General features: G+C 41.8%; 1 pseudogene; it reads right to left on the minus strand.

Annotated features, from left to right (window-relative positions):
* Positions 1-1539: 1539 nt before the first annotated feature.
* The window catches only part of LOC100472896, a 34709-nt pseudogene continuing 8976 nt past the window's right edge, over positions 1540-27272 (minus strand).

Genomic DNA, 27272 nt, shown 5'->3' on the forward strand with positions numbered 1-27272 from the left:
GAATAGAGTCTGCATTATTAAACAACAAAAAAGCACATGGTATAACAATGTGTATGGAGTGATTAGATTTTACAGTTTTCCATGATCCATTTACAGAATGCTATATCACATGATTCTGCTGAGAAATCCTAGGAGAGCATGGCAGGGCACGGAGGGGTGGGCAGGATCACTGCTGGCCATTAACGGGGGGTTGGCCAAAGCCCAGAAGCCAGTCCGTGTCTGGGGCTCCTTTGTTTCCTCCAGAAATCTCTCCCTGCTTTACTGCACCTCACAAGGCTGTCATTCTGGGTCTGGCGCTGTGTGTGACTCACTGAAGGTCTCCACACATCTTCACATGCCTGTTCAGTGCAGCCGGAGTACATAAACATGGACACACTACTGAAATGTCAACTCGGTAGGTCATCCCCAAAGCTGGCAGAACAACCCAGGTAGCTCCAGATTGTTTGAAAAGTCCCCAGTACAAAGCTCTACCCCAGAGAGAAGGTAGTCAGATCTCTGAGGGGAATCACAAATCCAAATGTAGGGACAAGGTCCAGTTTCCCATTTGGGAGCGGGCTGTGCTTTAACTCATCCAATTGTCTCAGTGACCTGCTCCATCCATATTGGCTGTTACCTCTTATCTGATCAATCTGCACCAGCATTACGTTGGCTGAAATACTTAGGAGACCAGTCCAGGTTTCCAGTCAAAATGTGCACTCGAATGAGTCTGGGCAGCCACCTCCTGGAAGAGATGGAGGGAGATCCCCAGTGACCCGACAAAGCAGGTTTTGGTCCAAGACCCTCCTCAGCTTTGGGTTCAGACCCCAATTTCAATATTGGCAGTGTGTCCTCCTGCAAAGAAAAGTCATGTCTCACTTTCTTTCTCGACAAATTCCGTGTTACTTCAGTGTGTTTCTGTGAAGATGAAATATGCAGGCAATGTCTGAAAAAAAATTCACAGCACCCACTCAGTATAAATATTAGTTACTCACAAATCCCCATCACAGACTTGGGGAGTTTGCTGAGACCCTCAATTCTCTTTTTCACAGGAAAAAAGTGAAATATAGCGTGTAATTTTTTTTTCTTTATTACTTTTCAACCTGTTAATATGGTCCTTGTATATCTAAACATTTGCTGTAAGTTTTCAGTGGTATTTAATCTGAGTTATCATTCCATAAGTAAGCTTTTCTAGGCACATTGGTTTGTATGTTATAGAAAACAGCTATCTTTAAGTCACAAATAAGAAGGTATAAAATTTGCAAATTTTACAAAGATGATATCAAATCTCACCTAACCTCTTTCCCAAACTGCAACCACTCATTTAGCCTTTAGTGAAAATAGAGACCAAAAACAGTTGCTTAAACGTGTCACTTTGTGAGATTCTGGTCACTAGGAGATCCCTCCAAGACTGGTAACAGTAAGCCATGATTCCTAGAGCGCTCAGAGCACTCGCAAGGCTTCATTACAAAGTATTTCACAGAAGGCCACAAACTGTGTTTTCCTGAGAGGAGCTGGGAGATCTAGACTTCATTTAGCACTGCCTGAAGTGAGCGTTCCACGTCACCTTTTCCTCTCTTGTTTTGGATAAGCTTGCTCTAATACTGCATGGCCCTGCCTTCCAGCTGCACAGACAGCCGCTGAAGCTTACTGGCCTCCTTCCTTCCATGATCTCTTGGCAGCCGCCTTGACCCACTGGCAGCCATTAGCTCCAAATCGGTGTCCCAGGGACAGCCGTCCACACCAGTTGTTAAACTTCTCCAAAGGAGGTAATCCAACCTTGATTTTTCTTCCCGGGTAGTTTTGTGCAAACCAATCACAATCCATGGCTTTAAAATTAGCCACCAGCTGACTTTAGAAGACTTCATGAGACTCCAAAGGATGAGTCTCATTCATTGTTAATATTGCCTTTTCCAAAACTTTGGGATATGTTGGTCCAAGTAAAAGTTGATCTTTTGGATCCCAAGAAACATACACAAAATCTCTCCCGTATGCCTTCGGATGATAACACTCTGCTGGGGCTTTTTCTTTTGTCATAATCAGCATTGCAGATCCATCATCACTCAGGAATGAAGAATTTGCAACTGTCTGTGTGCCACAGGGCTTGATGAATGCAGCTTTGAGTTTGGCCATCTGCTCCAGAGAGGAAGGAAAAATGCCGCCACCTTTGTGAACTGTATCTTTTCCTGGTACTTTGAAGGGTACGACATCAGACGGTAGTCCTGTGCCTTCTTGGCCAAGCTGTGTAAGCGCAGGGTATCCTCATCTTGCTCCATTTGGGAAACAGCAAAGCCAGGGGCCAGTCCATCTGCAGAGTGGCCCATTTTCTCATTGGTGGAGAACTTGGCCACTTTGGGGAGTTCCAACCATAGGAAATTCAATCTGAAGTTAGAGACTAAAGATGCTTGTTGACCCGGAGTCTTGGCCTCATGAAGATCAAGCATCATTTCCTTGAATGACAAATACAGTCATCAGACGTTAACTGTCTTGAGCACACCACCCTGCCCAGAAGCTATCAAGCCAACACCTGTAGTCTTGGCTTGGAGGGCAGAGATGCAAACCATGGTGACAGCGTGAGCAGAAGTCTCATCAGAGAAGCCAGTTTCGAAGCAAGCCTCTCCAGCCACCTCGCTACTTTCACTTCCTGTATAACCGGACCAAAGATGATACAGTTGACAGCTTCTTTTGCGACATTGGTCCGATGCTGCAAACCTGTATGTGCTGCTCTAGCCAAACCATGCGTGGTCTTTCTGTGAAGTGCCTGACTACAAAAGTGGAATGTGCCCACCGTCCGCCACCACGATACTCCTTATGTTGGATCTGGCTCAGGTTTTCTTCGATTTGGCCTGGGCAGCTGATCAACTCCTGCTTGGAGGAACAGCGCAGAGGTCTTGTAGAAAATCGGAGGGCCCATTGTGATGTACTGGGAAAAATTTTAATGTCCTGGGTCTAGACTATAATTTATTTCTTAAGCAGAAAAAAATGTGTGTGGGGGGCATTACAGTCTGAATCTGTTTTATATAGACTATTTTAAAAGTATTTAAACATGCTCCTTTGGAGTCTGAGTCTCTGTAATGACCTAACGGTTGAACATTTAGCCATCAGTGCTGATTATTGGTTGATCAATTCAACGATTGGGAATGAAAGTCATTCTGTTCATGATACCCTCTATCCTTGAACTACTCTTTTTTTTTCCCTTTCTTCGTCTTTCTTTTTATCTTAAAATAAGGTGGCAAAATAAAACAGATGCATTGTCACGTGTATAGAATAACCTCAACCTAAGCTTAAAAGCATATTTATATCAAAAATCTGACCGCTGAACCTCTGTGTTCATAAGTCCATCCTACAAGGTATGTGTGTGCACGTGCACACACACACGTATACACACACTCATCAAAAGTTGATGGTCCAAAAAAAAGGTGATGGCCATTAGCTTATTCATATGTTTTTTAACGTATATAGAGCTCTGAGTTAACAGTTGGAATCAGCACTGATGTTTCTTTCATTAACGTCATTTTTTGGAATTTTATAAAACTTCCTGATAATTATTGTTTTCCAGTCTTTTGATTTTTTTGCTTCTGGAGTTCTGGGTGACAAATATGCTTTCTTTTCATTTGTTCGATTCATATATCTGGTCGCTGTGCTTCGGTAAAAATGCCAACTGAGGGTTGTTTTGTTTTGTTTTGTTTTTTCCTTCTGTGAAGAATTTTTGCAGTGCTCCGAAGGAAATAGAGAAAATACAAGATAAGCTACTGCATGAAATAAAATTCATAAAAAGCCCTTCCTGAGTGGTTCTTCAAGAATTCATCCCCTGCAACTTTCTGCAGAGTGCTAAGTTTATCTCTTTGATTCAGTGGTACGAGCCAGCCTCCACTTTCATCCTGCAGATGTAGGGTAGTTTAGTTTTCAAGTAGGTCATAAAACACCGTTTATAAAGCACTTAGCTACGCTGAACAAGGCAAAGAATAACATGTTAAAACACAGAGAAGACCTTCCTATGGAATTTGAGATTTTAAAAGCATCACAGCACAATGAATCATTCTCAGAAATCCACCTTGCAGGATTCATGGTTTAAATGAAAGAACAATTTCAAGGGCGAGCACTCCAAAATTTGCCCAAAATAGGCAGACTTCTGCTCTCCTGTCCTATTGTATTTGGTAAGAGAACTAAATACAGGGCTGGCTTTTGCTATTCTGTGTCACAGTTCTAAAAAGCGAATTATTAACACCAGTTGCTCAGTTAACATGTTTCAACACATATTAGCCAATCATCCATCAGTGAAGTATTTTGATGTTAATTTTGTACCAGTAAACAGCAGGTGTATTAGGCATGATTTGGAGTAAGAGCTCCCCAGTTTTCTGAAGGTCGCGAATGTTGACGTTGGGGCTGGATGATGCTTTCTCTGGGGCGGTCCTGTGCTCTGCAAGGTACTAAGCAGCGTCTGTAACCTCGAACTTTTCCATGCGTGTAGCCTAGCATCCCTTGTCTCTGTTGTGATAACCACAGACGTCTCCAGATACTGGCAATGATCCCCTGGGGAAGCGGATTGCCCTTGTTGAGAAGCAATGCAGTTCTCGATTTCAGGATGTTTAAATCACTATGTGAAACCACTCTCAGCAACGCTGCTGTGCAGCCACGTTGTAGAACCAGTGGCCTCTTCCTTTGTGACTCAAGGTCTGGTCCCCAAATGGGGAGCATCACCTGGGAGCGTGTTAGAAATGCAAATGGTCAGACCTACAGAATCAGAGTCTGCATTTTCCCCGCACGCCCAGGGCATCTCAATGCTTGTCCTTCTCAGAAAGTTCCTCTCTTCTCTGAGAATTCTCCATAACTCCCAAGTCCTGCTTGTGTCAGCAGTTTGGAGGGAGAGGGGGAGATGTGTGGTTCGAGTGTTGGAGGTTGGGGCAGACGCCATCGGAAGGTGGAGAGTAAATAGACTTTTCTCTAGAGTTTGTTACTGTGAAAGACTGAAGATTGTGTTGGTTCTTGTTGGAAGTCAGTACAGAGAGGAGCTGGAAAAGCAGAGTGAGTGAGATGATAGGTGTTGGAAGAGCCTCTCCTGGTCTTGTCCTGCAGATCTTCCTGCTCTCTCTTCCTTTCTTTGCTTCCCAGCCCTGCTTTCTAGATTTTCCTTTGCCTCCAGCTGTGGTTGAACAGTGTATCAGCAGATTTTGAGTTAGCTTGAGAGGGCTTTGTGCCTCGCAACTGTTTCTACCTAGACAAAAAAAATGACACTCAGTTTAACTTTAATAAATTTGGAGTGTGTGGATATAAAATAATGGGAATCTATGCCATTAAGTTTATAGTGAAAGTTCTGTAGCACGCATTGTTGGTTCAGAGTTCTGAATGACCATTCGATAAAGACCTTTAAAATGGCATATAAATGAATACCTACTTTACTGTCTAATATTGCTTTTATATATATGTGTGTGTGTATATATATATGCTTTTATATATATGCAAATACATATAAATAATAGATTTGGAAATAACTCAAAAGAATGAAAAGGGGAATTAAAAACAACCCCATGTTAGTGGATAAATGAGTGAGAAATGTTTTTGTAAACTGATAGAACTAACACACAGCCATTAAAATGATAATCCCTGTGTTTATATAAGAACATTAAAAATATTTGTGTCAATTAAATGACAAAGACAAAACCCAAATTTTATTCATGGCAAGATTGCAGCTGTAAAATGTGTGCTTGCATAAGGAGGAAATGCGAATGAAATACAAAGAATAAGCTTTATTGTTTAAAAAATGAGATTGTGGACAATTTTAGATTTTTGTTTTCATAAAGTGAGACAACAGATGAAAATGTGCCAGTGTTTCTAGCATCCAGGAGACCGTAAATACAGTGTAATTTTGCATAAGGCTTAGGTGGCACACATTTAGATGTTTTCCTCTTTTAAATTGTTTTCAATCCACTGTAAAGAGAAATACAATATAATGGTTTCCAGTAAACTCAGGTGCAAGAACCATGAAACGATTACTTTGTTTATAGAATCAGATGTGTTTAAGGTCCGTGGTTAAGCTGTTGTTTATTTGTGTTTTCATTAGCAGAAGTGTGGATGTGAATAACTTGGGTGCACCTGCCTTCAGAGCCTTGCTGTAGTTAATGGGACTTTTTGAACTCAGCAGGCTCTCCAAACCTTTACATCCGGATGCATGAAATAGGTATGCCTGTAACACAACGGGCATCAAGATTTTGTTAAAATTACAGGGGACATTTACACACAAAGTTTAGTGTGGTGCCTGGAAAATTATTACCGCTTAATGGATGCCAGTTGTCATCCCTACTGTTTCCGTTTTATGTCACCAGCAAATTCCTGTGTGAGAAGATAATTATATGGTCAGCGTCTCCTTTTCACAGATTTTCAGTTTTGGAGTTTTATTATGGTACACAAGCATTAATATTTGACTTGTATTTATTAATATGTTAAGTGTCACGGCATACTTAATAAACTTCAGTTTATAAAGATGATTAATGAAAGTGATCGAGGAATCCCCACAGATACTTGAATCAGTGTTGAAAATTTTGGCTTGATTGGACATACACAGACAAAATTATTTGTAAAGAAGCCCTAATTGAAAAGTACATCTGCATAACCCCGTTTTCATTAGTTTAGACTGCAAATTGTTTTCTCTCTCTCTCTCTCTCTTTTTTTTTTGTTTTTTTACTGTTACTACATTTAGATGACCTAACCTACTGAAATTAGTTAAAACTCTAGCAAACCAAATCCTTCACAACTTTGGTTTGGTATTTTTTGTGTTCCCTTAGAAATGTGTTCCTGGGAAGATGGCGGCACCACTCTGGTGTTCCATGTGCACTTCCTGTCATAAAGTATTCAGGTTCCTCAAGGTCAGGGTTCCTCTCCTGTCACGTAACCCACAGCGCCTTTAGGCTTGCATCCCAGCACGTCTGCTTCACCCCGAAGGACATCGGGGCAGGCGGAACTGAGGAGAATATGGTAGTGTTCCTGCTCCTGCTGTGTGGTGAGTAATAAGGTTTCCTTCGACTCTGACCCGGGATCTCTAGTCTTCTGCCAGCATTCATGAAGCTGTGACAGGTAGCCTGTTGACTTGCAGGTAGGGAATAATCTCAAACCCTTCAGTTCTGGATGTGTGCAGGTGTTAGCATCTTTAAATACTCAGAATGAGATGCTTGTATGGCACTTAGGAGTAAACATCTTCAGTATTTAACAGCTCCACTTGATCCCAATAGTGTCTGGGTTCTCTTTGCAAATATTTTCAAATCCACTCACTCCATGTTCTTTTATACTACTTGCATTTTTAAAGGATTTTTTAAAAGATGTTATTTTGAAGTAATCTCTATGCCGACGTGGGGCTCGAACTCACAATCCCGAGATCAGGAGTCATGCTCTACTGACTGAGCTAGCCAGGCACCTCTGACTGCTTCCTTTTTAAAATTCTAATCATCCATGATTAGCTGTTGGGCTCAGTAAAGAAAAAAATGTGTGTGTGGGGGGGTGGGTACCTAAATACATACGAATCAATTTTTATATTTCGTTTTTTCCAAAGCCTAAGAATTTTTTTTTAATTTTCTTCTCAATACTAATTAAAACAGTTCTTAATCTTGGCAGTCGTACATTAGCCCAAAGGAGGGGTATATTTAAAAGTGCCAGTGCTTCCGGAGAACAAGTATAACAAAATCTCTTATTAAATCTCCTTATGTAACGTTTAACGTGTATCCAAATTCGAAAAGCATTGGACTGGATTTGCAAAATGAGGTGCCGTGCCTCGCCTTTGTGCTTCCTGCACTTTAAGACATATACAGATCACCTGGCAATCTTGTTAGGTTTCAGGATGTCCTTTGGTCCATCTGGAGTGGGGGCCAGTAATCTGCATTCATACCAGGTCACACCCAGTTGAAGTCACTGCTCGTGCTCCAAGCTGAAACTTTGAGAAGCAACACATCGTGATAATTCCTGTGGAAGTAGCTAGAGCAAAACGGTACAGAGCAAAGCGCACAGAATTAGAAAGCTGTAACCAGCTGAAGGCCCCCTGCCTTGCCTTGGGATTTATGCAGCTGAAAAGGGCCATTCGTCTGGGAAATGGTCTCTTTGTGTGGCGTGATCTTCATTAAGACCACGTTGTCACTTCCCTCATATTTCTTTAGTACACCATCCCGGAGAGACAAACATTGAAGTGAATTGTACCATGACACTCTTACTATGTGGGCCATTACAGGTGGTCTTAATGTGGTTTTAAAAGCAGAATAATTGAAACACAGGAACAGTATGAAGTCTAGAAATTCTTTCTCCGTTCATTTTTTCCCTAAACAGTGAGTCAAGTTCCAAAGGCAGTGAAAAACACAAACGACAATATAGTGTAGCTAAAATCTTACACACACACATACACACACACAAGAAACAGAGATGAATCCACAAGTATAACTTCAGGCATGGGTCTGGCCTGAATTCATACCCTGAAAACATAGGGTATGTATAATAAACTCAGTGTATTAACACAGAGATATGCATACTTGTGTCTTCATTGATGGAATGTGACTCAACCTTGAGGGACTATAGCAGTGACAGAGAATGTGTTATTCAAAGATGGATAGACATGCTATCAAATGTTGGTGTCAGAGTGTGTATTCAGAAGGCCTAAAATTTATATAAAGCTGTGAACCTGACCTAGAAAGTGCAATATAATCCTTTAGGATTGAAATAATTGGACAGCTGTATAACCTGGTATGGTAGGAGCTTTTGCCAATGGTCAATGTCCAGTAAGTGCATATGGAAAATCTTTTTCTTTGTCTTGCCTTGCCTTCCCTTGCCTTGCCTTCCCTTCCCTTGCCTTCCCTTGCCTTGCCTTTCCTTGCCTTTCCTTTCCTTGCCTTCCCTTCCCTTCCCCTCCCTTCCATTCCCCTCCCTTCCATTCCCCTCCCTTCCATTCCCCTCCCTTCTCTTTTCTTTTCTTTCTTTTCTTTCATCTCTGCACCCACCATGGGGCTTGAACTCACAACCCCAAGATGAAAAGTTGCATTCTCTTTCGACTGAGTCAGCCAGGTGGCTCTGGAAAATGTTTTCTAAACAAAAACTCACAATTGACCTTCACTATAATAATAAGCGATAGAAGGCTACTTTCTGTGACAGATAGAGCATAAGAGAGTTACTTGCTGTGATTTTGACAGAAGAAATGGAAATGAAATAATAATTTGTTTGAATACATACATATATGACCGTTACGTGTATGCATGTTTGCAAATATGCAAATACTGTGTGTGTATATATATTTACAATCATATATGCACACGCCTTTGTATGCATATATATGTACATTTTTTTCTTTACACGTGTAATTTTTGAATTTTCACCAAACCTTGTGAAACACTTTCTTTATGGAGCTGAGGGAGGGGAGACTCTGAGAGTTTAAATAATTTATAATATGTCAATCACCTAGTAAGTGACAGAGCTGGAAATTAACAGCCTATATATTTTTTAAATATGGGGTAGGGGCGCCTGGGTGGCTCAGTCCGTTAAGCGTCTGCCTTCGTCTCAGGTCATGATCTCAGGGTACGGGGATTGAGTCCTAAAGAGCTCCCTGCTCAGTGAGGAGCCAGCTTCTCCCTCTCCCTCTGCCTGCCACTCCCCCTGCTTGTGCACTCTATCAAATAAATAATCAGAAAAAATATATTAAATGAATTTAACAATGTACTTCCCGTACTTGATTTGACCAAGAATGGGTTCCTACACCACTGACGGTATATGCTATGAAATCATATACAAAAGGGACCTCTAGTGTAAGAAGAAAGAAAAGGAAAGTAATTGTCTCCCGTGCTTATACCAAACACACAGTGATGTCCTTAAACAGGAGTTGCCTCTTGTCCAGGACTGGATTTGGGATGAGGACCTACAGACAGTGCTAACGGTTACGTGTGACTGTTCTTAATTTGTCCGTGAGGCAACAGGACGGTAAGCTGTCCCCTGGTCAGACAGCTACTAGGTGGCAGAGCCCCCGCCCTCGCAGCTATCTAGAGGGTCTGTGGGCTGCCGGGTTCCTTCCTCTGCAGTTTGACTTCCATGAGACCTGCACACCCTTTCCAGTAGAGAACACGCCCGTCTCTGTCCCCCGTTGGCCCTGCCCCAGCCGTCATTTCTTCCCTGTCTCCATTCTCCACCGCCAGCTCTGCACACGTATTCAGACCTGTGTTTCTCTGTGGCCAGTGACCAGTTCTCGTTCCCGTTAGTTGCCCTAATGGATTTGAAAGAACGCAGTTGCTTTGGGACCCAAGGAGAATGGGGATCCAGAGCCTCGGTTAAAATCAGAGTGAGATGGCTGGGCTAAGCATCCTCTTTCACGTCTGGCAACATGGTCCTGCTCAGAGGAGTGATCAATAATTAGGAAGATTCGATGCCTGTGGCAGCTTGCAGCCTTTACACTGATGAGATGCTATCCCATAGACGGTTCATCTCGCCGGCAGCCACAGACCTCGCTGTGCTGCTTTCCGCGACACAGCCTCATAAAGGATCCCTATCGGGCAACTTTCTGCTTTCACTTTGTTTTTATCACATTGCAATATTGGGCTTGCTTGGATAGTGGTCTGTAATTCTGTTAGTGATCCTTCTGTGAGTCTAGACAAAACATCCTTGCCCAGTGGCTCCTGAACTGAGATATTGCAGCGGGTCAGAAGATAAGACTCCCAGGGGCCTGGAAATGGATAAATAATCAGTTCCCAAGCTTGGTCCTGCATGAAATCCTTTGACCTCGGCTAACCTATCCCATAAGCCTCTTTGAGCGTCATCACTGGAAAGGGTTCCTCTGCAGGTATGAGGAACGGCATGGAGTATCGTGCTACTGCCCCAGGGGGTACATATTGTTAAAGAGCTGTTCAGTAGTAAATAAAGAAGGGAGAAGCGTGAGATGAAATTGGCTTGAAACTCAGGGAGTGTTCTTCCACTGGGTGACGTTCTTTGCTCTCTTGCTAAGTGAAATGTGACAAACTAGGACAATATTTTTGTTTTCATTAATCTGGCTCTCAGATCACTTGGATAATATATTTCAACAGCAGCGTCTGGCCACATCAGGCTTCTTCAGTGGGGTCATGAGAATTTCTGCTCCTGTCTTAGTGCTTGTGGGCTGCCATCACAGGTACAGTTGACTTGGTGGCTTATACACGACAGTAATTCCTTTCGGTGTCTTGTAAAAGCATGTTTCCTGGTCCATAGATGACCGTCTTTTTCCTATTTCCTCACATTGCAGAAGGGGTGAGCGAGCTCTCTGGGGTCTAATTAATAACGGCACTAAACCCATTCTGAGGGCTGTATCCTCATGACCTAATCGCCTGCCAGTGACCCCACCTCCAAATACATCCCAGTGGGGAAAGGGTTTTGGAGGGTCACTAACATTCAGGCTATACAGTCTTTTTTTAAAAAATTTAAAAAGATTTTATTTGTTCATCTGAGAGAGAAACAGAGACAGTACAAGCAGGGGGAGCAGCAGGCAGAGGGAGAAGCAGGCTCCCTCCTGAGCTGGGAGCCCGACGGGGGCTCGAAGTATAGCAGTTCTTAAGGCTGGGATGGCTTTGTGGCGCCATCTTGACTGAGGATATGACACAGACATGGGAAATGAACTGGGAAACCTACCCCTTTTCCTCTGGTAGACTGTAAGCAAGAGTGTGCAGTGATTAGACACCAGAATCCTCATTTCCCTCAACTGTTTTAGGATGGAGCTATAGAGACACTGAGATGGTATGACAGTGCCCTGGAGTGCTAGATCCTGTCTCCGTGGGGTCTGCTGGGGCCATGACAGAGCTGTCAGAGAACGCCAACTCTCACAATGGCTTGTTGTCTCACTTGGTTACAGACACATTGAAAGACCTGTCTTCGTTGGGGGCGTGGCCTGTGGCTCATGTGAGCCTTTGCGTGACATGTAGGGAATGGAGAATTTTATGCAAGTGAAATGAGGAGATAAGGAGGTTGTGAGAAGTTTAGTGGGTCAACAGAGGCTCGGGAGAGGGAGGGAAGTCCTTCACGTACGGCTTGGAAACCAGAGACATATGGCACACGCTCCCAACAGGATAGATTCCCCTGATACATAACCAAGTCCAAGAGCCAGACCACACAGGTTTCTTGTGCTGCAGAGAAGAGTGAGCGTTAGGGAACCCATGTGGAGCTAAGTCTTCCTTCTCTAAGTCTTCCTTCTCCTAATCACCATGAGGTCATGGTAGTTTCCCTGTAGACATAGATGTCTTCCTGGTGAGAAGCAAAGCATGGCGCAGTGGGGATATAAAGACTGAGCCTTTACCCAAAATCCCAAGCCATTCAAGAGACTGAATGGAAGAAACTGTCATGCTCTGGTTTGATGGGTTTAAAGTGTGTGGTCATCTCCCTCTCTTAAGGAGGTGGGAAAGATTAGACCTACTTTTCGACCAGTCAAGAAGTCATACAGTTTCTTTGCACATCTGAGTATAGGATTCGCACATTTTTCCTGTGGAGTAGAGAGAGTGGGGTGTAGGTTTCTAGTCTCATTCTGTGATATCATGCATCCCTGTAAACTGTGAATCAACAAACTGCTTTTTCAATAAAGCCCAGAAAGTACCCTTGGCATTTAGGTCATTTTCATGGACAGGTTTAAGAAAATTCAAAGTTTAATCATATGCCGTGTTTCTAGGGGCAGAAGAAGGGTGACCCTAAAGCCTCGTACAGGAATAATTCTTTGTCGGCTTGGAAGAGAGTTGGAAGGGCTGCCTTGGTTCCGTTTACCCCGTGCACCTCCCTTCTCTCAGCTGGCTCGGGCACTGCAGCCCCCGTGCAGTCTTTATGACAGAAACACTGCAGTGCAATCAGAGTGAACACTTAGGGTTGTATTATTAAAAACATATTTTTACTGGAGAGTTTACCAAAATGAAATGTCTTGGTCCTATTGGTCTTAGGAGAGATCTGGCTAGTTTACAACATCACATTTACAGAACATTGGAAACACAGTAAATTATCTGTGCGTGTCAGTGGTGCTCGCACCCAGATGTCTTTCCTAGGGTGTGTTTTAAAAAATGCATGGCTTCTGTACTAAAATAATCTCTTGAAAGACTTCTGCAACTATTTAGCTTAAGCATATGATGATTTCAGAGCTGTTTTTTTATTCCCCTAATGGTTGAATTGCTAAGGGAGTCTCTGCCATCCTCCCCATCATAGTTACAAACAGGAGCCCTTTATCTTCCCAGATCCATGCTGCGGAAACCCTCTATTTTGACCACATCCCATTCAGAGGGGGTGGGTCATAAGGGCCTTGTGCACTTTTAAGTTTTAATAATTGTAGATGAACAGAGGATTGATGCAGATACCTTAATCCAATTGTTTATTCATCAAAACCCAATTCTTTGGAGGAACTCCGGGTCAAGTTCACAAACTCAATTTACAAAGTTGCTCTGCAGCATCTAGGGAACATTTCACTAACTTAGAAACTTGTCCGTTGGAACCTTGGAAAATTTGGAAGAATGAGTCAGGCATTTGCTTTTTTTTTTTTAAGATTTTATTTATTTATTCGACAGAGATAGAGACAGCCAGCGAGAGAGAACACAAGCAGGGGGAGTGGGAGAGGAAGAAGCAGGCTCATAGCGGAGGAGCCTGATGTGGGGCTCGATCCCAGAACGCCGGGATCACGCCCTGAGCTGAAGGCAGACGCTTAACCGCTGTGCCACCCAGGCGCCCCCAGGCATTTGCTCTTAATGGAACATGCTTCTGTGTAGAGAATGAGATTGTTTCAATCATATGCACACACGAGCTTTTTAAATCTGAAGGTAACTTGATAAATACAACAGGCAGAACAGCCCACTTCCTAAAATGTTGGGGGATTTCTTGATGGATTAGGTCCGAACATTTTCCCTTCCCAGGGAAACATTACACTATATTTTCTTATAAAACTTTCTTACAGGTTTCCTTTTCCTGTTCTTCATCTATCAGCAATAAAGTTTATTTTAAATAGGAGAGGCAAAGTCCATGTTTTGGGTTTTTTTCTTTAAGATTTTATTTATTTATTTGTTTATTTATTTATTTGACAGAGAGAGACAACAAGGGGGGGAGCAGCAGAGGGAGAGGGAGAAAGAGACTCCCCACTGAGCAGGGAGCCCAACATGGGCTTTGATCGCAGGACCTTGGAATCATGACCTGAGCAGAAGGCAGACGCTTAACCGACTGAGCCCCTCAGGTGCCTCAAAACGTCCGCGTCCTCTTTTTTTTTTTTTTTTTTTTTTCCTGTTTACCACCAATTATCCCATCACCTTTTTTGATGAGTCCCTCAAAGGTATCCAAGGCTACCTTAAGGTTTTTCTCCATAAACTTCTAGCATGAGTAACTCTATTGGTACTATAGATTTTATGATAAACCATAAGTTCAAACAATATTTATTCTATGTCATTTCTAATATCTTTAAATGTAATATGACTTTTATATTGATCTTGTGGTAGCCTAACATGTAGAATTCTCACATCTGTTCAGTAACTGGTCTGTGGATTATTTTGAGTTTCCCACATAGCAATCATTTCATCCATATTCCATGGCATTTGTTTTTCTTTGTAATCCTTATCCTTTTAACTAATGCATGCATTTATTTTATTCTATAGCATGTGGCCTTCCGTGCAGAATACAGTAGGAATGATTTGTCTTGCACTTGCTATGAACTATGCGTTTGTAGTAGTTGATTACATAAGGTGTTTACTTCTTTTCCTATTTCACTGATGGTCAGCATCACGAATGAGTGTTGAATTAAATGTTTAATAAATTTGCTTTAGGGAAACATGACCTTTTTTTTTTTTTCTTAAAAAATATCATGTCTGGGCTGCCTGGGTGGCTGAGTCAGTTAAGCACCTTCCTTCCTTTGGCTCAGGTCATGATCCCAGAGTCCTGGGATCGAGCCCCGCATTGGGCACCCTTCTTAGGAGGAGCCTGCTTCTCCCTCTCCCTCTGAAACTATCCCTGCTCATGGTCTTGCTCTCTTTCTTTCTCAAATGAATAATAATAATTTTAAAAAATCTTTATAAGAAAATATCATATGTATAGTTTGTTAGGTGTGCAATATTGTGAGTTCATTCCAGTCCTTGTGAAGATTAAAAATTAGCCTGTTTTTACAAAGATTCTGTTGAATAGATACAAAACAATTTGGCAATTGATCCTTGGGATTATGATGTAGTTCATAATTATCAGGACATATTATTGGTAATTTGTTACTGAATTATGAGATAATGTTTCCACATTACAGTTCATAATACGGAAATGGATTGGGTTAGTGGTAACATTGAGATCACACCACACATATTAATTGATTTATCTAATATCTTGAATGACATTGATAAATATTGGTAGGTAGAATCACAAAATTTCAAAAACAGCGTGTCTTGTATAAATTTGCTACAGTACCATGTCGATACAATGTTCGTAGAAATGACGTGCCTTTCCCGAGAGTCACCTGTCCGTGGGGAGTCCTGGGATACATAAGCTTGACCTTCAAGTCTGTGTTTCAGATGTGACCTCTGTTTGAGCCTGCTCCCTGCTTTCCACTTTACTTGGGGCACTAGCCTGTATGTGTTCTCCGGAATTTCCAGTCCTGCTGTAATGTACTTTGGTGGCTCGTGTGACACAGGTATAATCATCTTCCCGTGGATTGCCCCCAAGGTGACTTTTAGAAAAGACTGCGTACAAATTCAGATCAGATGTGCAGGTTTCACTCCCCAGCATGTCTGCCACATCACGGTGATATGAAGACCTTCTGATGTTTAGGGTGAGGACGTGATCTCCCGAAAGGTTGTTGGTCATCACGTTCTGAAATCCTCTGTACTTCAGTGGTCCCCAGGTCTCATTGGGGCCCCCATTCAAGACATATATTTACTTTTGGAAAAAAAAGTCTCTGTGTTTTGTGCAATTCACAAATAGCTGAGTCTTCTCCACAATGACATGACGAATTTGAATGAAGACCCATTTGGGCAACATCATCCTTTATGATAATGAGCAAGAGGACACTCTGGTCATTTATAACAGCCAATTATTTGTTTGGAAGAACTGAGGTCACGTTCTTTCCAATTTGTTTCATCTAGGGATGAGGAATTCAAGTTTACTATTCAGTCAGGAGTCATGTACCCAGGCTGGTCATGCCTTTTTGCATCTGGAGAGATGCCTTCATGGTGTATATTTAAGGGAAAAGTGTAGGTGACTGTTCCCTTGGGACAGACGAATTTCCATCTGTTTTGTGCAGAAAGAGGCCAAAATATAGGTTCCATGACCTCCTTTTTGTTTGCTGACTCAGGGCCCCTTTTTCACAATAAAATAATGTATTCAAGAGAAGCATTGAGTTGAAATGAAATTCTCAGGGATTTCCCAAGGTTCTGATTTTAAATTTTTCCAACGAACCGTAGTGTTGTGAGGCCCTCAGTGTGTCCGTTTAGATCATTAAAGTGAAAACCTCAGCTGCTAGTGACAGTGAATGCTGACCTCTCTTCACTCCTCACTTCCAAGGGCTTTCTGAAGAATAAATTCTTGGATAATTCTGCACTGAAAGTAGCGATAGTGTGGAGTGTAGACCCTCTTTCTTGGAACATATATTTTCTAGAATAAATTAGATTTGGGGGGCTAAAAGGTTACATGCAGGTAATTTCCCTCCACCATTTTCCCAAGGAGAAACAGAAACTGTTGCAGATGTATGTCCTAAGAGCTTGACACATGAAGAAGTGAGATTTCCTTTGGTTAGATGGCACCCACCGCTTGGCCATGATCCTAAGGTTTGGGACTATTTCTATGTGCACAGTTTCCTTCTAACCAAACACCTATTTCATGAAGCTTACTGGACGTATTTTTTCTAATACTATAGTTTCATAAGAACTGGTGGGAGAAATACACATAAGAAATTACTCTCAGACCTGAGAGGGAAATTGAAACAAAGTTTCTTTTCCTTTTTTTTGACCAGCGTGCCTGGAGCTCAGGGCCAAGTTTGTACATAATTATAGATTCTTCAGCTTATTTTTTTTTAATGTAAGTATTCACTCTTACTTTAACTTTGTGGCTTTTGCCTTCTTCGTCAATTCTTAGCGGTTTGGGAGTTCCTTAATCCAAATCATTTATTATTGAGCATTTTCAAATATTCGTATTATAAAATATTAAAGAGATCACTTTATAGTTTTACAGGAAAATAAGATCACTTTACAGTTTTTGAAACTTAATCTAACCTTCATGTATTCAGGAGTGCTAGACCAGACACCAGCAAATGTTTCCTATAGGGGACCAGGAAGGAGATTCTTTCGGCTTTGGGGACCTGGTGTTCCCCATGGCCAGTACTGTAGGTTGTCTGTTGTAAAGTGGGATTAGCCATAGAGAACACTTACAGGCAAGGCCGTGTTCAATAAAACTTGATGTATAGACACGAACATTTGCATTTCATGTAATGTTCACATGCCATGAGATAGTATGCTTCTTTTAATTTGTTCCCTGATGATTTAAAAATGCAAACGCCAGTCTTGGCTTGTGGGGTATACAATAACAGGTAGTGGACAGTGAGTCGGTTTCCCAGCGCCATTCTCCATCACACCCGGTATCGAAGTTGGTGAAATGCCCATTGTGGATCACGTCTAATAATTACCTTGAAAAGGTACCCATTCTGCGTCATACCCAGTATGTAACTGGAAGGGTGCCCGTTCTGAGTTATACCCACTACCTCACTAGAAGGGGTGCCCTGACAATCCTGTATCGAGCACTCCCTAGTGTCTCATGCATCTGCACACATCGACATGGTCCCATGTATTTAGGTTGATAGGACATTTTTGTTTGTGTCCTTGAGGCAGAGTAGATGGGAGTTATACTATTATACAAGAACATGTTTGCAAAAGATAAGCCACACATGATATAACACAGGAAGACACTTTATGACTTACTTTATGACACTTTGTGACTTAATAGGATGATGATTTTTTTTTTTCATAAAACGGATCATTTACGTTTACTTAATGACAGGCTCATTCTGCCTTTTAAAAAGATATGTATGACCTTTTCATGAATACATTGCTCTTGCATATTTTTCTGGGAATTTTTCTTGTGATAAAAGTTGATCCCCAGCAGACCCAAGGTGATAAAGTTCCCCGCATAGCATTCAGTCTGTCATTGCGAGAAATCTGCTGTCTTCTCCTAGCACGGCCTTGGGATGCTACTCAAATATCTCCAAAGACTTCCCGATGACAATGTCAACAGAATGTTCTCGTTTCTCATCATATATGATGGAATAATACAGTCAGGCCCATGACTGAACACGATGGCTATGGATATTGTGACCCCAAGTCCTGACGGGTAAGGCTGGTAGACATTTTTCAGCTCATTGCCTCTGAACATCAAATTCATGGTTTAAAGATTGCCCACCAGCCCCACTTATCTACTTAATGAGCAGGAATTGATTACCGATTATATGCTAGACTTTGTGCCTGGCTCTACTGAAACAAATATTTCTGCTGTTCTCTTACACATTAATAATTAACATGGAAATACAGTCTCCATTTGTTTGGATTTCAGCTTTAAAAAGCATTGGGTGAGCCCTTGCATCTAGTTTACTATTAGGCTACAATTGTGTAAATCAATAGCCATCTAGACCTTGCCATGTTCAGACACCACAGTTGAATTTAATTGTCAAGGTTTCTGAAACTCTCCAAATGATAGGTTCCACATTGGTTAAACAAAATGCATTTTAAAGTTCTATTTTGCCATACATATCCAAATTGTGAAATATAGTAAGTGCGCACACTTTCAATTAACTTACCACTTAACGTGTGAATATAAGATGAAATAAATTGCAGCTGATTATTTCAATATGTATTTTTCAATGTGACTGTAACTCTGGCATTTAGACCCGGGTAACAGACAATTAAATACCCAAACATGACTACTGCATACATTTAAACGTTAAAATTAACTCACGCAAGATAGCTTCAAACGCTGATTGTGTCATCTGTAAATGACTGGAATCCACCTGCATGAATATTGATGAGCTTCTCAAGTTCAGAGTTCCTACTGTTGAATTTTACTGCGTTCCATGTGCGTTTCTAAAATGGAAATTCTTCTCTGGATCTTGGGAAAGCGCCATTATTAAAGTGGCCCAAACAGGTCACATGCAGTAATGTAGGTGATAAAAGAGAGCAGATGTGTGAATAGAATTATGCTGAATGCATGTAGCTCAGTCTGTCTGTTAAACGTGCCTGAAAGTTCTGTCTTTTGACAGAGTCCCCAGACGTTGCCAGAGACAATTATTTTGTGCGAGGATGCTGTCAGCCATCAGAATTAACTTTTGCTTATTTTAAAAATTAAAAGGGCAATCTACTTACTACGTATTTCAGAACAGCTCCTAAGAAAGTTTATGCCGAGTGGTGGGTGATTTTGCCAAAAATTGAGGGAGTCCGAGTAGGTTAGACCATTATCAGCATGATACCTGTGCCAGAGCAAACAAGAGGTTGTTTTCATAGGCAGCAAGGTATGGGAGGAAGGTAGCTTTCCTCTCACTTGACATTCGAAGCACACGTACGTCTGGGGGCTCTGAAAGGGTTTTGTTTGGTTGGTTCGTGCACATGGGATAAAATATTTGGTGAAGAGCGCATTTCATGAATAGATGTATTCTGAAGCTGGAGAGCTAACACTCAGGCATTGCCTTAATGTGCTTGCTAGTTTGTTTGTTTTGGGTCTAGAGCATGCCAAATGGGTGTCGACTTCAGTTCTGCACATTTGGGACAGTTTCCATGTGTTGCCATTTTCTAGGCAGAGTTACTCAGGGACAAGAAGAGTGTAACAGAACTCTGTTTCTTCTGTGACAACAGGATTCGGGTATTCTTTTTTTTTGTTTGTTTTTAAAGATTTTTTATTTATTTGACAGAGATAGAGACAGCTAGCGAGAGAGGGAACACAAGCAGGGGGAGTGGGAGAGGAAGAAGCAGGCTCACAGCGGAGGAGCCTGATGTGGGGCTCGATCCCAGAACGCGGGGATCACGCCCTGAGCCGAAGGCAGACGCTTAACCGCTGTGCCACCCAGGCGCCCCAAGGATTCGGGTATTCTTAATACTGTTTTTAAGTGGACGTCCCATGGGTGTCCATTGCTGTATATAGACAAGCACAGAGCCCTAAACAGAAAGTTCCCTTTGCGTCTGGAAGCTGTTCTGCATTTTAGACAGACTCGAGGATAAATTAAACATTACAATCTCAGGTTGAATGAATTCAGCCAAATGGACATACGTGATCCCAGCTCCCACCCGGCCATCCAACCCAGACTCCCTGGTAAGAGGCGGTTGGGTGGGACAAGAAAGAATGTTACCCATTGAAGGATGTAACAGAAGAAAATCATACCATTTTAAGTAAAATGCTTCACTCTGGGAGAAGGAATGTTGTACCTGACACCCTGTGGATACCAGGTGGAGCCCTGTGTCCAAGAACATGCTGGAAAGAAACCTTTTGATTGTGGAAGGTCCGATGACAATTTTGGAGAAAGTCTTGGCTGGGTTTTTGGGACGGGATATTGACAACACCAGACCTCCTCCTGATCTTTGTGGAGCTCCAACTCTACGATGAGACATCAGTGTGGAATTTAACTTGCTGGTATCACCCCGCCCACATTCACAGTGTCCCCACAGGTCACTTAGTAGACATTCTCTGACCTGAGGAAGGAGCACACTGGTAACACTGGGCAGCTACTTTGCCAGTGACCCTCAGCCAGCCAGGGCTGCAGTTGCCATGAAATGTCCCAGGTTTGTGGCGCCTGGGTGGATCAGTTGGGTAAGCATCTGACTCTGAATTTCAACTTAGGTCATGATCTCAGGGTCATGAGATCAAACCCCATGTTGGGCTCCGTGCTGGGTGTGGAGCCTGCTTAAGATTCTTTCCCTCTACCTTTGCCCTACCCCACCCCCTTTCTCGTGTGAGTGTGCTCTATCTTTAAAAAAATTTTTAAAAAGGTCCCATCTTCTTGTCGCTTTTGTTGGACAACTCTGAGACCTGTTCTACAGTCTTTTGGAGGACTGAGCCCCTGTTCTCCAAAGGGATACTCACTTGTTAACACAGGCTGTACTGCCTTTTCTGTCTTCCATGTCTGTCAAATCCATGTCCTCCTGGGGAAGAATGACCTCCCAAACACATGATGTATGTCCTAAACCTTGCCTGGGAGGGTGGGTTCGCTTTTGGGGGAGTCCAAATTAAAATGGTGCCTGTGATTGAGAAGCAGGACCCTCATCTGAACCAGTGAACATACCCACTGAGGGCTAGTACTCCTGTCTAGTAACATTCAAATTAACACTTGGCTGGAAACCGCAGTTAAAGGAGTCCCAGGTTGTCGTCCACTTCACTGGTGATTCCACACAATAAGTAGAATTTTGGTCCTGAAGTTTATGAGATTCTATTTAAGCTTCTGCATTATCACTTAACACCCCCCAACACACACACATCATCCACTGCTTTGCTCCGTCCAACAGTCATGGTGTTATCTACCATCCAGCTGCAGCTATCTGTTGGTGAAATAGCCGGCTGCACATTTCTGGTCGAAACATTAATTGTATCATGTTCTGATTCTGTGAACCAAGCAGGTGAGATCAATAATTTTCTATCTGGGCTTCAAAGATAGGACTTTGGACTGCAGTTCCTAAAAGTTGCCTGGGCTTATTTAGTTCATTAAGAAAACCCGCAAATCCTCTGTGATTCTGCCTCCCTGGGCCAGTTCAGCTCTTGGCAGGCTTTGGGGGAAATTGGCCCAACAGCTCTTGGCGTCTGAGATTCAGTTGTCTGCACCGAGGGAAGGATTTGTTCTAACATTGTTCTAACTCTGAACTGGGGGTTCTAGACAGCCAATGTTTAGGATTTCCCTTGGATCTTTAGCTAAAGTTCTTGATAAAATGATGTGTAAAAATATTTAAAAAGTCAGAGCAACAGTAATGTTAAAAAATTTTTTAATGCCATAAACATTTGAGAGCACAAGGAAAATCTGCCTCTCAGACTCAATTTCATGCAGAGCATAGCAGGAGACTTGTGTGACTGTGACATGACCGCAGAAGTAGACTGGTAAAACCATTTTCTGGGTGTACGTAATTAGCAAACACACTGCACGCAGCAGCCAAGGTCATCAGGAAAGGGATGGCATGCACAAATTGGGTTAGCTGTGCTCCAAAGTCTGGGTTTAACATCACACTGTCCTTAAATAAGAAAAAATTTACATTATATTTTAATTGTCTCTTTGCTTCTAGTTTTAACTTGTAAAGCCCTTAGTACAGTGGGGTTAATCAATGTATAGATATTTTTGAATGAAAGGATGCATTGTGTGTGTGTGTATCTTTCATTCCACTTTGTATCTTTTTACTAATCTCCAATTACTCTGTTGAACATACACTTTCTTAGTGATAAAACAGAAAAGAGTTTCCTGCGTTTTGCTAACAGCAGCACAACTAAAGTAACAAGAACCACCAAACACTTGAAATGGTGAACGTGAGCTTTGGGCTTTGTTGGAGGGGAGTTTTTTGTTTTTTGTTTTTTTAAAGATTTTATTTATTTATTTGACAGAGATAGAGGCAGCCAGCGAGAGAGGGAACACAAGCAGGGGGAGGGGGAGAGGAAGAAGCAGGCTCCTAGCGGAGGAGCCTGATGTGGGGCTCGATCCCATAACGCCAGGATCACGCCCTGAGCCGAAGGCAGACGCTTAACGACTGAGCCACCCAGGCGCCCCTGGAGAGGAGTATTTAAGGAGGCATCACCATCTAAAGAACACAGTGTGGAAACTGATGGATTTATTTAAACAATTCCAATACTGTCTCATCTGCCTGATTGCCTCCATTGGGATCTAAATTAACGCATTTGGGAATAACACTCGGTATCCCAGACAATCTCTGCTTCAAGACTTGAAACTGAACTTTTACTTAGTAGAGTGAAGTTAACAGAGGATGAGGGTAAACCCTTGTGAGTGAAAAAAAAAATCTAACTATGGATACCAAGTACTGTTGTGGACAGAAGTTGGATGATAACACAAGGAAAAATTGGGATGTTTCCACTCAAGCATTTATACTGACATTGTATATGTCCTTAGTAATCTATAACTGGCACTTTGCCCTTTTCCATCAAGAATTTCCCACATTTTCATTCTCTACACCTTGCATGGGTGCTTTAATTTCTATGATCAAGTACCCAGGTCACTTCATTAAAACAGCATTCTTGTCTAGGGGAAGTCCCGTGACACAGCACTCAAAACATAAATTGATAAACAGTACTGACCTTCATTATCTTTCTAGTGTATTTGACCAGAAAATGGTTGACCTAAAACTAATCTTATCTATTATTTATCATTCGTTGGTTGCCATGAGACTGCCTCACTTCCAGGTTTCAAATGTTATTGTAAGAATTGTTTTTTCTTCTGGTAATTCTTTTTCCATCCTAACACCTTCTTAAAACAATCAGTTTTATAAAAAAAAAATGGTAACTTAAGCGATTTTTAAAATGAGGAATTGGATCTCTTCTAATGCCTTTTTATGACCAAGAATCTTTGGTTAATGCTTAATAACTTTTACTGTCAAGACATTCTTTTTCATCTCAAACCTAACCTTCCCTTGTTGGCGCTTAAATCCATTTATTCGTGCTCTGTGAAGATTAAGAAGAGTTGGCCAGAGTTCTCTCCATAATAACCCTTCATTTCCTTCATGACAATTACCGAGTCAGCCTTCCGAGAAAATGTCTCCAACCTTCTTTGCCTTCCTTCAATCCCACTTTCACTGTTGCTCACATAGGTTGTCCTAGACCCATGCGGTGTTATTGTAAGAATGTTATTGTAAGAATTGTTTTTTCTTCTGGTAATTCTTTTTCCATCCTAACACCTTCTTAAAACAGTTTTATAAAAAAAAAAATGGTAACTTAAGCGATTTTTAAAATGAGGAATTGGATCTCTTCTAATGCCTTTTTATGACCAAGAATCTTTGGTTAATGCTTAATAACTTTTACTGTCAAGACATTCTTTTTCATCTCAAACCTAACCTTCCCTTGTTGGCGCTTAAATCCATTTATTCGTGCTCTGTGAAGATTAAGAAGAGTTGGCCAGAGTTCTCTCCATAATAACCCTTCATTTCCTTCATGACAATTACCGAGTCAGCCTTCCGAGAAAATGTCTCCAACCTTCTTTGCCTTCCTTCAATCCCACTTTCACTGTTGCTCACATAGGTTGTCCTAGACCCATGCGGTGTTATTGTAAGAATGTTATTGTAAGAATTGTTTTTTCTTCTGGTAATTCTTTTTCCATCCTAACACCTTCTTAAAACAGTTTTATAAAAAAAAAAATGGTAACTTAAGCGATTTTTAAAATGAGGAATTGGATCTCTTCTAATGCCTTTTTATGACCAAGAATCTTTGGTTAATGCTTAATAACTTTTACTGTCAAGACATTCTTTTTCATCTCAAACCTAACCTTCCCTTGTTGGCGCTTAAATCCATTTATTCGTGCTCTGTGAAGATTAAGAAGAGTTGGCCAGAGTTCTCTCCATAATAACCCTTCATTTCCTTCATGACAATTACCGAGTCAGCCTTCCGAGAAAATGTCTCCAACCTTCTTTGCCTTCCTTCAATCCCACTTTCACTGTTGCTCACATAGGTTGTCCTAGACCCATGCGGTGACATTAGTAAAGTAGGGGGTGAGCTGCCTGTGAACATGTCCTCGTCCAGCTTCCTCCCCCTTCTCTGGAAATGGTACCTTAGAGAGTTGGCCCATCTGGTGGTATAGCCCAAATGATATGAGTGCTTACTCTGTTGGTTATAGTAGCCCAGCTAAAGGTCATGTGGCCAATTCAGGTTGGACATTCATCAGATTAATGAAGAAGCTGAAATTTGGAGTTGAGATTCAGAGGTGGGCACTTTTGGTCCTTGGGATGTGTTGTGGCTACTCCCTGGGAGACGTGCCATCTTCTTCATGTGAGGATCTGCAGTTGTCCTTGTCCCTGGGCTTCGGGGTGTTTTTCCAACTATTTCGGTCCATCAGTGAGAAACTTAATCCTTATTCAAATTCCCACTTAGGGCTTCAGTTAGCAAAAATTGTTGTCTGCATCTTGAAATCCCAAGTATCCTAGAGGCGTCTGGGTAGCATAGACCGTTGAACACCTGACTCTTGGTTTCAGCTCAGGTCTTGTCTCAGGGTCCTGATTATCGCACTTGTTGGGGAGTCTGCTTGAGTTTCTTTCTTCCTTTCCCTCCACCCATCCCCCTGATCACTCTCTCTCTCTAAAATAAATTAATTTAAAAAATTACCCTAATACATGTTTCAATGACCCACCTCTCAAAGACAGAAAAGAAAAAATCAGCCCAAGGTTCTCATGGAGAGATTGAGCGAGCACATAACATAGCTCTGTTATTCTGGAGGAAGGGATGGTGCTCTCCAGATCACTACTGTTGACTAACCATCAGAGGTGGCATGAATGACACTACATCGCTTGTTAACACCTTCATCTCCCCTTTTTGCTGAGGTGTTTGCAGGAAGGGATAGGGATTTATGCGCTTTGTTCCCAGCACATGTTCCCTGAATGTAAGCTTTAACAACTATAAATACATGAGTCCTGTCCTTTGCAAAGAAAAGGGAATTCCAGGCACTTGGACTGAAACCGCATAACCCAAAGAAGAAATAGCCTAGTGTGTGTAGCATAAAAAATATTTACAGCGGAGAGCTACAGTGAAGATTGTTTTCAGATGTTGCAATGTTAGTATTGAGAGGAAAACTGCAAGTACAACAAAAACAGACAAGCCTTCTGGACATGTTTGTATACAGAGGAGAGAAGGAAAGGTTAGGTTAAGATGATTATGAGGAGGAGGCTGTGGTCTTTATATCCCTCTCCTGCTGCTTTTCTCACATTGTTTTAGTGCTCTCACAGTCCACCATGACATAATTTATACTTTATTCATCCAGTTATGTTTTGTGTCTCTGCATCCCTCATGACTCATGAGGCCCAGGATCTTGTCTTTGTTGTTCCCTCTTGGCATCCACAGACCCAGAATGGTGCCCGGTACATGGTAGGTCCCAGTAGTTATTGGTGAATGTGTTTTGTTGATGGTTCCAGTGCAGAATGAGTAAGGATTCTGTCCTGGGAGCATTGTCTCCTCACCAACTTCTAAAAGGAAGGAGTGAGATTTGGGTCATGGATGAAGTCACTGAGCTGATACAACAGGCATCTCAGTTTCTTATTTCTTGCAATCCTTCAGCAGCTTCACCAAATCCCCCTTGTTCTCCCCTAGGAGAAAAGAGTTGACCAACTGGAGAAAAGTAAGAGAAAAACTCCTCCAATACCATTGTCCCATCTGCCCAATCCCCTAGGAAAAAAATAAAATAGATTAGCCTTTAGGGCCACTGCAAAGACCTCGAGTAACTAGCTGGATTCCTCCAGTTCTCAGAACATTTCCCCATCTGCTTGGGCATGCCTGATCATCTGTCACACAAGGACTTTTGTTCAGGGAGGTTTAGGTAAATGGTTTTTCATTTGGCATGGAAAATCATAACCTTAAATTCATATACATCACCGTGAGACAACACCTTTTTGCATATGTTGTCATTAAGTTTTAATCAGATCAGTTGCAAATAATAAAAAGAACACCTGCTACTTTGAACACCAGCAGAAGATAAAGGGAGAAAGAAGGTCCACTTTCAGAGCTGGGGACAGGTCCACCTCCAAGGGGGGATAATGCTTCCAAAGCTCTGACGTCTTGAAGGGATGCTTGCGGATCGACTACACAGTGACGCATGGGATTGTGTACTCAGTGGAGATGTCCACTTAGATTAACATTTGTTAGATTGACCTGCATACAGGTATCACCATCTCAGATTATCGGCGAAGGTATTTTTTTTTTTTAATAACTGATTCCTACTGGAAACTTTATTCCCTAAGGGATGGTTAATCATAGTGTCTTTATTCTTCAAGGCAATAATGTTCAGGACTTGCCTCGATCACGCAAAGGTCACAATTCCTAAGTTTTTGCTGATGAAGATGTAACTCAGAAGATTGCGTTGGCAGAGAATGAGTTGGAATTGGTATTATTCTACCATGGGTGACGAATATCTAAAAAATAAAATTATTCAGCCTTACATTTCTACTCAGGCAAAATGCATTTCCCTGTGAAGAAAACAGAAAGGGGTATATGACTATAAAAATATTTTAGAAACAGATAAAGATGATGTCATGTTAGCTGCTCCTACATTTGTCATCATGTCACAGGACGTGCAAGTCAAACCCTTACCTTGCACACAGGGCTTCAGCTGATGTCACAGAGATATGCCAATGATTTCTCATTAAAGCTGGAGAAAAGGTTAAAAATTTATT

Source organism: Ailuropoda melanoleuca, chromosome X, assembly GCF_002007445.2.
Source record: "Ailuropoda melanoleuca isolate Jingjing chromosome X, ASM200744v2, whole genome shotgun sequence".
In the NCBI taxonomy this organism is placed as follows: Eukaryota; Metazoa; Chordata; class Mammalia; order Carnivora; family Ursidae; genus Ailuropoda; species Ailuropoda melanoleuca.